Here is a 14,779-nt window from a genome sequence, read left to right as displayed (position 1 = left end):
GTTCCACAGTGTTTGTCGGTTAGTCCTGTAGGGAAAGGCTCTAATGTGGTGGGCGGAGCTCTGAGGGGGGCCCGGCCAGAGTTCCAGGGCGAAAGCCCCCAAACCCAGTGGTAGTCGCAGGGAGCCCTGGTGGGGTTCCCATCGCTCCCCATAGGGAAAAGCTCTGAAGGGGCCCTGTTAAAGCTCCAGGGTGGCTGGCGAGGGGCGGGCGGGGAGTCCTGTCCTTGGACACCTGTCTCATGTCTGGGTTGACTGTCCCCAAGCCCGGTGGTAATTGTGGGGAGCCCTGTCCATCTCCAGAGGGTAAAGCTCTAATGTGGCGGGAGAAGCTTTAAGGCAGCCCAGGCCAGAGCTCCAGGGTGGCCGGGGCTGCTGCCCCAACTGGCCTTGGGTGTCAGCCTTGTGCGTGTGGGTCGAGTCCCCAAGCCTTGCGGCAGTCGCGGGGAGCCCTGGAGGGAGAGGCTCTAAAGGGGCCCTGCTAAAGCTCTAGGATGGCTGGGAAGGTGCTGGCCCCCGCCAAGCACCCTGCCTTGGGTACCTGTCTCAGATGTGGGTCGACTGTCTCTCCCCAGAGGGATAAGCACCAAGGTGGATCAAAAACCTCTTACGTGGAGGGTGGAGAAAAACTCTAAGGTGGTCTGGCCAGAGCTCGAGGATGACGATTGGTGCTGGCCCATGCCTTTGGGCACCTGCCAGTCCCCTGTCCTTTGTCAGGTGGGGGCCCTTCCCGTCGAGGCCCATTGGAATGCATTGACATACCAGATGGCCGCTGTCCGAGCCCTGCCATCTGGTCATTGGCCAGAGGAATGTCTGCAAGGACCAGACGGCTGGGCTGCTCTGGAAGTCCCGATGGGCGTCAGTTTGACATTTTTCTCCAGTTGGGTCTATTAGGAGCCCGACCCTTGTGCCGAGAGGTCCCACTCTGTCACTCTGGGTACACAGATGACAAAACGTAGTCACCTTCCTCCGGATTACTATAGACTGGGTGAGAGGGACCTGTCTGCGCTCCCCTTGGTTCTCGCTGCCCAACCCGGGCTCCATGGTGAAACCACAGGCCAGCCGGGGGGCGTGTCCCACGCAATACCCCAGCAGAGAGTGGCCTGCTGGGGGTGCTCTTCCGAGCACTCCATGGGACTGATTTGGTGCACTTGGTCCATCTAGGGTTGAACTACTTGGCCAGCCTCTGCTGTTTCAAGCAATTTGCTTCCACCCACCTTTGGACCGTGTCAAGGGTGTGCTTCCCTCGGGGAGGGCCCCCTCATGTGGGCGGCTCTAGAGCGAAGGGCGGGCAGCCCAGCAACTCCCCAGTGGTCAGATCAGACGGGATCCCTTCGCAAGCCACAACGTGGCCCCTCCTCCCCCAAGCACATTTCTCCAGCAGTTCGGAACACACGTTGGCTGCTGACCCCCTCTGTTGCCATACCAGTGGCAGCGTGCTGGCAAACCCCCCTACCGGTTCAAGTTGTGCCTGGGCCTGGCCTATCCCTCCCACCCACCCTGTGGCATGGCAGAGCAGGCCCGGCTGCCGGCGCCCGCATGACCAACCTGTCCACCCGACCCGCACACGTCTAAGGATGCTCTTTGGCGCTCGGGTCCTGCAGACAGCCCCAGAGGGTGTGAAGGTTGGCTCTGAGGCAGTCACATGGCTCCCCCGTTGCCACCCTCCAGCAGGTGCGGCTACCTCATTGATCCTGCCAGTAGCATATGCGTGTCTCAAAGATTAAGCCATGTACGTGTAAGTACAAACGACTGGTACAGTGAAACTGCAAATGGCTCATTAAATCAGTTATGATTCCATTGATCGCTCCATCTGTTACTTGGATAACTGTGGTAATTCTAGAGCTAATACTTGCCGACGAGCTCGACGAGCGCGGACCTCCCGGGATACGTACATTTATTAGACCAAGACAAATCCGGACTTGCCCGGCCACTTTGGTGACTCTAGATATCCTCAGGCCGATCGCACATCCATGTGACCGCGATGATGCATTCAGATGTCTGCACTATCAACTTTAGATGGTACTTTCTGTGCCTACCATGGTGACCCCGGGTCATGAGGAATCGAGGTTTGATTCTGGAGAGGGAGCCTGAGAAACGGCTACCACATCAAGGAATGGAGCAGGTGCCCAAATTACCCAATCCCGACTCCGGGAGGTAGTGACGAAAAATAACAGTACAGGACTCTATCGAGGCACTGTAATTGGAATGAGTACACTTTAAATCCTTTAACGAGTACCCATTGGAGGGCAAGACTGGTGCCAGCACCCGCAGTAATTCCAGTTCCAAAAGCATATATTAAGGTTGCTGCAGTTAAAAATCTTGTAGTTGGATCTTGGGATCTTGGGATTGAGCAGCCGGAGCGAGGCGAGGCGAGCTACCACTGCCTGTCCCAGCCCCTGCCTCTTGGCGCCCCGTTGATGCTCTTGACTGAGTGTCCAGGAGGTCTGAAGCATTTGCTAAAAGTACAGTGTTCAAAGCAGGCTGGTCACCTGAATACTTAAGCTAGGAATAATGGAATAGGCCACTGGTTCTATTCTGTTGTTTTTTTGAACTGGTGCTGTGATTAAGAGGGACAGCTGGGGGCATGTGTGTTGTGCCGCTAGAGGTGACATTCTTGGACCAGCGCTAGACAAACCAAAGTGAAAGCATTAGCAAATAATGTTTTCATAAATTTACTGTCGTTTTTGGTTGTTGGTCTTCAGGTCTGCCACTCTGGCAAATTCCCCTAGGAGTGCTGTTAACCTCCGTAGGGAAGTGTCCATGGCCCTCATTAGGACTCCGGCATTAAACCATGGTGCTATTAGCACCATGGTCCATGCCGGAGTCCGCCATGGAGAAAGGGGGAATTACCACCCCATTCCAAGGTTGGCTGGGCGGTAATTCTCCCTTTCTCCATGGCCCGTCCCCATTCCCATTTTTGCCCCATAGGGCTCAATGGGAATGGGGAATGCGGCAATTACGGTACCGCAAATCGCGGTACCGTAATTGCCATCAAGGTCCCTTTGTGGGTCCCTACTTTAACGGCTGGTCCAGACCAGCCGTTCAGGTCGGAAGCCGCAAAGGGACCTCGTAGTAAGGTGTTAAGGGTTTAACGGCGCCGACACCTTTTACGGCACCGTTAACCCTTAACGCCAGGGTCCTAATGAGGGCCCATGTCTGTTAGCACAACTAGGAGGTCGTCAGCAAAGGCCATTGCCTTATGGTCTTCCCCACCGAATATAATCCCTTTTTTTCCCCTCTCCTGTCTAATTCTAGCTAGGAAGGGTTTGAGAAAGTTTGCATACAGGAATGGTGACATGGGCAGCCCTGCTTAGTACCCCTAGTGATCTTTATCGCCTAGGAGACATGCCCATTGATAGATAGCCTGATAGGTGGTGCTCCATAATTGGCTTTGACCAGGTGGAGAAGGCCCGGGCCAAGCCCCATAACCACCATGGTAGCAAACAAGAATGACCGTTTGACTCGGTCGAATGCCTTCTCCGCATCTAGTGCTAACACCCCCTGCCCTCAGGACTGCCCTGTTTTGACTTCTCTATCAGGTAGGATATTCGCCTAATGTTGTCAAACGTTTTTCTCCCCTTGACAAAGCTTGCTTGATCCGGGTGGATCAGATCGGTGATTACTTTATCCATTCTAGATGTTAGAATTTTTTTTAAAGATTTTGGCATTGAGGTTTATTAGGGCAGTAGGGCGGTAGGAGCTACAGAGGGTTGTTTCTTGTTTGGCTTAGGGAAGAGGATTACCTTGGCCTCCTCCATGGACTGGGAGATGCAGCCCGTATCGGAGAAGGAGTTGAACAGGAATGTCATTAACGGGACTAATGTGGTATGGAATGCTTTATAGAATGTGGTGGGGCTTTATTTGGTTGTAGCGATTGGATCGCTGCACACACCTCGTTTTAGGTAATCGTCCCTTCTAAAGCATCAAGCTGGCTCTGTTCTAATCTTTTTAGCCAGCAAGATTTTAAGAAGGCCTTTTGGAGGTCACTCTCCGGTGCCTCCGTAGGGTAGAGGCTTGTATAGAACTCTGTGAACGCCTGCAGGGTCTATTCTGTACGTGTGTTTCCTTTCCCTACACCATCTGAATGTGGCGTATTGCACCTGCCTCCTCCTTCTGCTTAACCTACCTGTCTAAGAGCCGGCCTGTCTTGTTTGCCTAGAGGTAATACTTCTGCTTCAAGAATAGGAGTGATTTTACTGCTTGTTTAGCTAGAAGCATATTGATTTGCCCTTTGATATGCCTGATCATTACCCCCCCTATCAGTCTCCATTACCCCTGTTCTAGGTCCACCTGGAGGGCCTTCTCCTGTTTGGCTCGAGATGCCTGCTTTGCTATGAACATCCCCCGAATGGTTGCCTTAAAGTCATCCCATACTACATGTTCCTGCACCTCTGGGGTCTTATTTTCCCCAAAGAAGTTGCGGATGGGCTTGTGTATCTCGTCGCAAATTACTGCATCTCTCAGCAGATGTCAGGGGAACCGCCACTTCCAGAAGTCCACCCCACCCCCCATTGGATTTCTAGCTGCAGGGGAGTGTGGTCAGGCAGGGCTATGGTTTCCCTTTCTATGATCCGTACTTGGCAAAGCAGTGTCTTCGAAACCAATATGTAATCAATTCTTGAGCATGTTTGGTGCACATGTGAGTAGTAAGTATACCCTTTGGAGTCCCCTTTTAGTTCATGCCATGTATCTGATAATGCCATTCAAGTATTCGTCCTGCCCTGAGTTGGGGGCATACACTGTGGCATTTGTGAGAGGCCACCCCCCCATTGTAGCTGGACGAAGAAGAATCTACCTTCCTTGTCGGCTTTTGTGCCTATTATTTCGACGTCAGGTAGGTGTCTAAACACTCTGAGGACCCCTCAAGCTTTGCTCTTGTCGTTGGTCTGCAGAACCTGAGGTTACCCTCTCAACTTCATTCTGTGTCTGTCTTGCTTACGGATATGGGTATCCTGGAGGAGGATCTCCAGTTTCCGTCTCTTTAGTCGGTGTGTTTAGTCCTCTAACCTTGAGTTTTAGTATTTGGATCCCTACCCATACCCTGTTACGTCCTGAGAGTAACCATGTCGAAACAATCCCCCTCGATTTAAGCCCCCCACCCTACCTTCGTCCCCCTCCGGCTGGACTCGGCTCAACTTCCCCAGGCCGAAACATCGCCCCCTCTGGCTGGACTCGGGTCAACATCCCCAAGCCGTAACATTGTCCTAGGTTGCTGGATCTCGTTCCCATCCCAGAGAATAACTGTGCGGGGAGAGCCATTCCTCTGCTCTCCCCTGTTTCCAAGATCCGTCAACCCACCCCCGCCAACCCTTAGACTGACATTCCCTGTGTAACCCCACTGGGTCTTAACCCTTGTCTCGTGATCCCCCACCGCTGCTGTTAAGTGGACAGCCTATTCAGCCGGGGGCTTTGGTTGCTACCTCCCCCCGGGCCCCGCAATTGTTTGTGTCTTGTCTTTGACCTCTCTACTCTTCTCCACTCCCATGGCTTCTCTTGGTGGCCTTAATGTTCTCGCCTCCTATTATGTCCTCCGCCTGCATCCCCTACTTCATCAGTATTCAGGATCTTGGGTCCCTCATCCAACGTAGTGATGTGGTGTTTGCGCCCTTCCCACTTGAAGACCATTCCAAAGGGGAATGTCCACCTGGATCTTATCTGGGCTTTGGTAAGGGCTTTGGTCACCGGGCCCATTTGCCTCATTGTTAGTATGGATTTGACCAGGTCCTGGAAAAGTTCTATGATGGCGCTGTTCACTTTTATCAGGGTTGCTTTCCTCGCTGCTTGGAGGATCCATTTGTTTTGGTCGTATCGTCGCTGTAAAGTCATCGCCACTTCTTTTGGCCTGGCCCTGTGTTCTTCTCGCTGTGGACCTTCTATCTATCAGAATTTCTCTCCCAGCCATGTCCAGCAAATTTTTGAACATGTGCTGCATTGTTTACCTGAGGTCGGCATCGCTCACACTTTCTGGCAGCCCCTTCACCCTGATGTTGGACCTTCCCGAGCGGTTCTCCAAGTACTTGGCTTGGAGCTCCAGGTTGTGTCGCTACCGCCTGCTGCTTCGCTAATACATCTATCTTCCGGGTGTTTTCATTGAGTTCTTGAATGGCGTTTTCATTTGTATCAATTCAACTGTTGCCTTTGATTTCCTGCAGGGATTGTGCAAGTTCTGTGCGTATTCGGCTTAATTGTGTCTGAAGGGTAGCTGTCATTTGGTCACTGAATGCCTTAAAGCACTGTTGCATCACCTTGCTCGTGTCCCCTTGCCCCTGTGGGGGGTTCCTCCGACTGCTGCCTCTCTGGATCCTCTTCCTCCGGGGCTTCTTCCTCATTTCTCCATAGCTTTCGGAGGGTCCCTTCCCGTTTACTTGAGATCTTGGCCCTTGAGGGGCCTTTTTTGGCCTCCTTGGCCTTGTTGCGCAACATTGCCTGGTGATGGCGAGTGCCTGCCTGCACCTTACTGTAAGGGGCTTCTCCCCAGGCCTCTGAGGTTCCTCTTGACCCCGGGGTATTGGCCAGTTGTTCTGTACGAAGGGGATGCTTCTCTCTCCCTCCTGTGCTCAGCGGGGGTCTAGCTCCCCTTTAGAGCCTGGGTTGGTTACCCACTGGGGGCTTTGGGGCTAGTACGCTCAAAGGTGAAAGTAGTCATGGTAGCATTGTCACACTGGCCTGGAGCCCAGGAGCTTCTTGAATTTCTTCCCGGGATGCCCCATGCTCCCACCGCTCCTGAGCCTCTAAGTATGCTCTTGCACCCCTGGATGGAGGTTCCTTCTCGGTTAATCTTGCATGGCAGGGTTAGTTTTCATAAGGATGGGTGGTGGAGCGAAGCAGCGCTCTCCTGCGGAGCCAAATGCTGGGGGTTGGGAGCACACGCCGCCCCTACCCCTCACCCCTGGGTTCCTTCCCTGGCCGTTAGCGAGGTGGATGCTGCAGGAGACTTAGTGCTGTCACCCTTCTATTACTGCAGTTTGCCTCTGATGTTGCTGAATGGTATGGGCTTGGGCCTTTGCCTGGATCCGGGTATGCTGCGGGTCTCCTGCCGTAGGAGGGAGTCCCCTTCCAAGTGTAGGTTATGGTGCGTTGGGGCAGATGCTTTCATAAACCTCCATGTCCGTTGTTTGGGAGTGGAGCGTCTTGCGTGCGCCTGCTTCATGGCTGCCAACTCCCTTAATTATGCCTACTTACCCTGCGCCAGCTTGGGCGCATCACAACTCATGGGGGCCCTGTGGCGCATCGTTCATGGAGGCCTTGCGCTGCATGGAGCCGGGCTTGCTGCATGGGGCAGGGCAGGCGCAGGATTTCAGGGGAATACTACCCGCTCCCTCTAATTTGTAGCTGGGTGTCCGGGCTGCACCGGCTCTGCTGTATTGCCAGGGGATCCGCGGTGGTCCGCTCACATTCCCCAGTCTCATCTATGTTGCCTTGGCTGAATGGTCACCCTGCGTCTTCTGCATCACCCGCTTGGGTTCTCTGATCTCCTCTGGCTCGACTGCCAGTTCCCACACAGGCATTGCTGGTGGCGGTCTCAGGTCCACTCATTCTGCCCCCAAATGCTCCAGTTGGAGTATTCTTGGGGACCGCTTGCTTCACGGGTCGTCACCTTTGCTTTTGCTGCCCTGGGGTCTTGTAACGCTGCTTATTGCTCCTTTTTCGGGTGGCCGGGGAGGCGCGCGCTCTTCACGGTGGGGTGGTCAGCAGGCCCATTTGGAATCTTCTTATGGAACTTTTTGAAGCCTTCGTCTGCCCTTTCTTGAGTAATCTTTCTTCCAAACTTCTCAATCCATTTTTCATCCAGGATGTGGCTCAGAGGGGGTGCTGGTCTCCAACGTTGACGATGTGGCTTGGCTACACGACTCGGGCAGCGTCGGTGCTTATTACTTGACCTATCTGACGCCTTTGATTCCGTTAACCATGTCGCCTTGCTCGTATGGGCTGGCCTTTCTTTCCTGGTTTTCTTCATTTCTCTCTAACCGAACAGTCAATTTCCATCCCCCCTTTTCACTCTTTACCGTCTGCCTTGAGATGTGGAGTCCCTCAGGTTTACTCCATCTTCCAGGTTTTGTTTAACATGTACATGTAACCTCTTACCAAGCTTATCTGCTCTCACGGCTTCCACTGTTCTTCTTAACAGACGACACAGATCCTGGTCCGTTTAGATCTCTGTCGAGACAGCGACCAGATTTAGGTCTTGTCTCGAAGCTGTGGGTGCATGTTTGTGTAATAGCTGGTTCAGGGGAAAAAATGAGGTGTTGGTGGTGGGCCCTCCTTCCTCTACTGCCTTTTGGACCGCCTCTTCTTGGCCATCTTTAGGGTTAAATATGTTATCTGAGATTCCGCAGACAGAAAAGCAAATTCCAGTATGTCGAAGGGGCCATCTTCAACTGAAAACCCCATAGTAAGGTTCTTTCTTTGCTCCTTTCTCTGTTACGTGCTCATGTGGTGTCCTTACTTGATATGTCCTCCATGGACCACTGCAATGCCCTATTTCTGGCACAACATGTATACTTCTTATGGCACCTTCAGGTCCTGCAGAACTCTGCAGCCAGAGTATCCACTTACACACCTATTTGTGCTCACATTACTCCAAGTGTGCACCATCTCCATTGGCTACCCATGGACAAGCCCATTCAGGTCAAGGGCTAATGTCTAGTTCATCATGCCTTTTATGGAACTGGGGCACAATATCTACAGGCCAAATTCTGTTTGTACATTCCTGCTCGGCCACTCTGCTTGGTAAATGCCTGATATTAAATACTGACAAAACTGCCTTGTACATATAAATCCATTATACATCCGTATAAAAGTGCTGGAGGGTGGCTTGGCGCCGATGGCGAGCGGTAGCTGATCTGCCGAGCTCTGGCCGAGACGCCGTTTCCTGATCCTTTTTCTCCGGCTCACGTGCGGCCCCAGCCCTTGCAGAGGGATGTGCGGTTGGGGGAAGCGGTTCTGCATCTGAATAACTATTCGGCCCGCCGAGTTGGACCCCCGGACGCAGCTGCGGCCCCAAAACGGCTCTTCCCCCTCCCGCTCTAGTCAGATCCAAGATGGCGCCTCGCATTGCATAGCGGAGCCTACGAGGGGTATCCCTCCCCCAACGGACTTCCAGGCCTGATGGGGAGAAGCGGAAGCACGAGAAAGTAAAACGACTCCCCCCGGTGCCGCCCGTCTGACAGAGGACTGGCCCGGCTCGGGTCACTCTACCGATCCAGCCCCACAAGAAAAGGCGCGCGGCTTTCCGCCCACCCTTACTCTTCTGAAACTCGCCTCTGTGGGCCGCACAACCAGACATGGGGGCAGAACACAGCTCACGCACCGAAATTCGGCTAAGCAGAGGGCCCCACTAGCAACTCCGCAAGCGATCTATCCTTTGAGGCCTAGGACATCCGCAACCATCACCTCAAGATGGCCGCCAAGAATAAGTCCAGAGCCGCCACCATGGACTCCTTTGTTTCCGCTAAGGTGAAGACCCCCGCTCTGGCCGGGGCCGGCTCCTCTGAAGCCGCCCGGACGAGTGAGGGGGTGGCCGCCGATAACCACTCGCAGATACTTGATGCCATAGCCTCATTAAAAACGCACATTGACTCTAAGATCGACGAATTCAAAGTTGAAATTCAACTGATCCGCCAAGACGCTCGCAACTTAGCGGAGAGGGTTGCGACCGTCGAACAGTCGACGGAGGAAACATCCACAGCCACCACAGCCATGAATTCAGAAGTTGCCCTCCTGAAGAGGAAAGTTGCCTTCCTGGAGGAAAAGGCGGAGGAGGCCGAAGGTCGGGCCAGACGGAGCAACATCAGGATCCTGGGTGTCCCAGAGGGGAACGAGGGGGCAAATACCACATCCTTCGTTGAAACCCTTCTGCTGCAAGAAATAGGGGCCGGCAAACTGACCCAGGGATTCTCAGTCGAGAGGGCCCACAGATCCCTCCAGAGGCGCCCTCCCCCTGGATCGCACCCCAGACCTATAATCGCTAAGATACTGAACTTTCAGGATAGAGAAACTATCTTACGGCGATCCAGGGAGGGGGGCCCCATCGAAAGAGGGGACTCCAAAATCTCTATCTATCCGGACTACACGCAGAAGGTTCAGAGAGAGCGGAATTCATTTGTCCCGATAAAAGCTAGGCTCCGACAACTGAACCTAAAATACAGATTGCTATATCCATCACGCCTTAGGGTCGTCTACAAAGAGCGGCTGGTATTCCTTGATAATCCAGAGGCAGCCAACATGTGGCTAGAGGATAATAACCTGGCGGATGGCAAGGACAACTCACGGAATGAGGCCTAACCCCCCCTGATCCCACAAGCGACCCCCAAGTAACAGTAAGAATCATTGTACATGACGCTGGAACACAGAAGGTAATCCAACTTCAGTTCTTCACTCGGAAACGGCCTCGCTCGGCTCTGCCGCCAGGCCCTCGCCCCACCCCCAGCTTAGAATTCACCCGGTCTAGGCACCCGCCTGACCCAGCTCGCGCCCGACTCCCGGATGGGCTCCGACGGCTCGAGAGCGCCTGAGCACCACGACAATGTTGTAGTCGCTGGGCGCACCAGTTTGAGTTCTGTTATTAGTTTTATTAGTTGTACAGTCTTCATGCTTCTTTCGCCAACAAAGACCGAGATGGGTCCGGGACGTGACCCCGACGACTGGAACTTAGTGTCGTTCCCCCCGCAGCCCACCTACGGAGGACTAAAGCAGAGCCGGACTCCGGAGACCGAGTCCCGCATTAAATCCGAAACTCAGACTCGATGGCGGCACAGTTCACTGTGATGACATGGAATGTGAGGGGTCTGGGCTCATACCTCAGACGCAATCGTATACAATCCTATCTCAAGAGGAAGAAAGTATCAATTGCACTCCTTCAAGAGACTCACCTCACGACGGAGGCCATGTCCAAGATTGCAGACCGATGGGCTGGGACTGTGAGAGGGTCCCCCTATTCCAAATATGCCAGAGGGGTGCTAATATGGATAAGCCCGGATGTGCCCTTCCAGATGGAGGGGAGTGAACAAGATAAAGAAGGGAGATACGTAGTGATTTGGGGCACAATGGAACAGACCCCAGTCTGCTTGGTCAACTCCTACTTCCCACACCACGGAATACCGGCGTACCTCGCCACAATGATTACAAAGCTGATTCGGCACCGGGACCGCACCTTCATATGGGGAGGGGACTTCAATTGTGTTGCTGACGCAACCGCGGACAGATCGCTGCCCCCCCCACACCCGACCAACCTTGCTTCCCGTGCCCTGAGGGAAACTCTGGAGCAGCTCAATCTAGTGGACATCTGGAGGGAACATCATCCGGCTGACAGGATTTACTCCCACTACTCAGCCCCTCACGGAGTCCATACAAGAATTGACTACCTGTTCATCAACAAGGAGCTCGCCCCACATGCTGCAGCTACAGAGTACCTGGGGCGAACGATCTCCGACCACTCCCCACTGACCATGCTATGGCAGTTGAGGGGCCCCAGACCCCCGATCCCCATGTGGAGGATGCCGACTGCAGCACTTGAAGATCTCGAGTTCAGGGAAGACCTTGCCGAAAAATTGGAAGATTACCTGGAAATCAACATGGGGTCGGTATCCTCCTGGGGCACATTATGGTGACCAGAGGTGAAATTATATCGAGAGCCGGTGGTACTCGCAGGCAATTGCAGAGAACGCTTGAAGCATGAGAAGCTGAGATCTCCCGGCTAGAGTCTGCTCACGACAACTCCACAGAGGCCGAGAACAAATTGAAGGAAGCCCGCGCAGAATGTCAACAAGCATGGGAAAGACTAGAGAAATTTGATTTCACCACACACACCACCCGATCCCACAAAGAATCGGATAAACCAGGGAGATTACTGGCCTGGCTCTGCAAGCGGGAACACCCCAAACACCTCCCAGTGGAGATACGGGACGCCGATGGGACATCCCACACGACCCAGCTGGGGATCAATGAAGCCTTTGCCAAATTTTACACCGAACTGTATGCTCACAAGACGCAAATTCCTTCTGAAGACATTATAGACACACTTGAGGAGATAGAACTTCCCCGCATCTCACTCGAGCAGAGAGAGGAACTGGAGATGGAGATCACTCTTGAGGACGTACAAGGGGCGATCAGGTCCCTCTCTAACAACAAAGCCCCTGGCAGCGACGGCCTCCCACTTGTGTTTTACAAGGCGTATGAGTCCATCCTCACCCCAGTTCTCCACGAGGTCTACCAGGAGGCATACACGAATGGGATTCTCCCCAACACCATGAAAGAAACCATAATCGTCCCTATGCTCAAGCCGCACAAATCGCCCACCGATTGTGAGTCCTACCGCCCTCTGGCCATGCTAAACTACGATGCCAAGACCCTGACATCCATATTGGCTCGCAAGTTGGCCAGAGTGGTGGGATCCATCGTCCATGAAGACCAGAACGGATTTGTGCCTGGGCGCAACACCACTGCTAACCTCAGGAGGCTACAGCATGTAATGGCTGAAACATAAGAGAGGGACGAGGACCTGGCGGTGTTGTCGCTCGATGCTATCAAGGCCTTTGACTCCATATACTGGGAATGGATCAGGGAGGTCCTGAGAAGATTTGGCTTCGGAGGGGGCTTCATCAGGTGGATCGAGGTCCTCTATAATTCCCCAATGGCGAGAGTGAAAACGGGAAGAACGGTATCAGCAGCCTGGGAAATACAAAGGGGAACGAGACAGGGGTGTCCGCTATCGCCCATGCTGTACATACTGGGCCTGGAACCGATTGCATTGTACTTCAGGCAGCAGCTTTTCGACGCTGGTATCAAGGTGGGCACTGTACACCACATAATATCTCTATACGCAGACGACGTCCTCCTTTACCTAAGCACTCCCGAGGTTAACGCACCGACAGCACTGGAGGTACTAGATAATTACGCAAAGTACTCGGGGATCCGATTCAGCAGAAGAAAGTCCCCTGCCTTTCCCCTGGCGGGCCTACGCAACATTCTAGAAAGCAAACTTCCAGTGATAGGAATAGGTTGGCAACTGGTCAAGTTCTGTTATCTGGGGATCAACGTAAGCCATAACCCGCTACTCACGCACGAACACAACACTGAGGTCGCCATCATGAGTCTTCGACGCTCTATAAAATTCTGGTCCAAGCTCCCATTGGCCATGGTGGGCAGGGCAGCGATAGTCAAGATGATCGTACTCCCCCGATTCCTATATTTCTTTGTGAACATTTGCCATTACGTTCGACCGCCCTTCTTCAAGAAGCTGGAGGCTATCATCAGGGACTTCCTTTGGGGCCCCCACAGGCACAAACTGTCACTATCTGTTCTCTCCCTGCCACATAAAGAGGGTGGAATAAAGCTGCCGGATCTCCAGTTATACTACCTGGCCGCCCAGCTGAGTCACATAACGAAATGGCTCTCAGACGAATCTTCGGCTGAGACGGAACTACTGAGGCAATCCTCGAACAATGTGATCCCCAAGGAGACCCTGTGGCATCCTACACGGCAATCCCTGGTCACCTCACAACTGATTGACCTGGGAAGGAAGATATGGGCCAGGTCCTGCTACATCAGGAGAGTACAACACCCATATTCTCCGGATAACCCCATTTTAGCAGACACCTGCCGAACGGATGCAGACCTCTCCACGGCAAGGAGGTGGGAAGAAGCCGGCATATACACATGGGGCGACATGTACGAGGAAGGGGAATTCAGGGACTTTGAATCTCTTAAGGCTGCCGAAGGAATACCCCCGGGCCAGTTCCTCTGGTACCACCGCCTTAAACAGACTGCCAAGAAACAGTGGACCGGCTGGCCGGAGGAACCCTCCCCTGACCCTCTACTTCAAGAAATGCATGACCTCTCGGATGGCTGGAGACCAGTCTCCAGGCTCTACAGCAGACTATGCGACAAACCTAACCCTAAAGGCAAAGATCTGAGAGCGAAATGGGAAGCGGATTTTGGGTCCCCGATCTCGGATAAAGAATGGGAGAGAGCGCTAATATTTCCCAAAAAAGTGTCCAGGAATACCAGATTCGGTCAGATTCAACTGAACGTCCTGTACAGGACATACATGACCCCTCATAGGGTCGCCTCCTTCAATAAGACATCCTCCCCTGCATGCCCATGGTGTGGGAACGATAAAGCGGACATGATCCACATGTTCTGGACTTGCACTAAGGCGATGACACTACGGTCCAAAGCCAAACAGACTTGCATGGACGCCGGAATGACGAGGTACAAATGGACCCCCGGCGAGTGCCTCCTGGGGAATTACCCCAGACCTAGCAAGTCCAAGCATGCTGTCAGACTAATGGACATCTCATGCATCCTGGCTAAGAGAACAATTGCAATGGCCTGGAAGACGCCGTCGGGCCCCAGGCATGAACGATGGCTCAAAGAACTCGAGAGATGGACAGTAGCAGAAACCAGGGCCTGGCAAGAAGGAATCAGGTCAAGCGGCGAAGCAGAATGCGGCACCCGGGAATCATGGAAGGCCCTCCTCAGAGACATACGCTTCAGCGCCGACTACAAACCCCCCTGAAATCTCGCAGCATCACACTGACACTATACCCTGATGCCAGCACTGGAGGGACAGCCCTCATGTGCGACCCCCCCTGCATCCTGAAACTCTGGGTCGCAGGCCCTAACCCATCCATCCACTGTAAGTTCGCTGTAACATGAAGACTGTTGTTGATTTGTTTGTTCCCTCCCCCTCCCCTGTTCCCCTTGCACCGTCCCCTCCTTTGTTTGAACCACCGTTTGATTTCTCGTTGTATTGCACGTTTTTTCTCCACCAAAATCA

The sequence above is a fragment of the Ambystoma mexicanum genome, chromosome 3q (assembly GCF_040938575.1).
Source record: "Ambystoma mexicanum isolate Mex_15411 chromosome 3q, UKY_AmexF1_1, whole genome shotgun sequence".
NCBI lineage: Eukaryota > Metazoa > Chordata > Amphibia > Caudata > Ambystomatidae > Ambystoma > Ambystoma mexicanum.
This window is presented reverse-complemented; position numbering follows the sequence as displayed.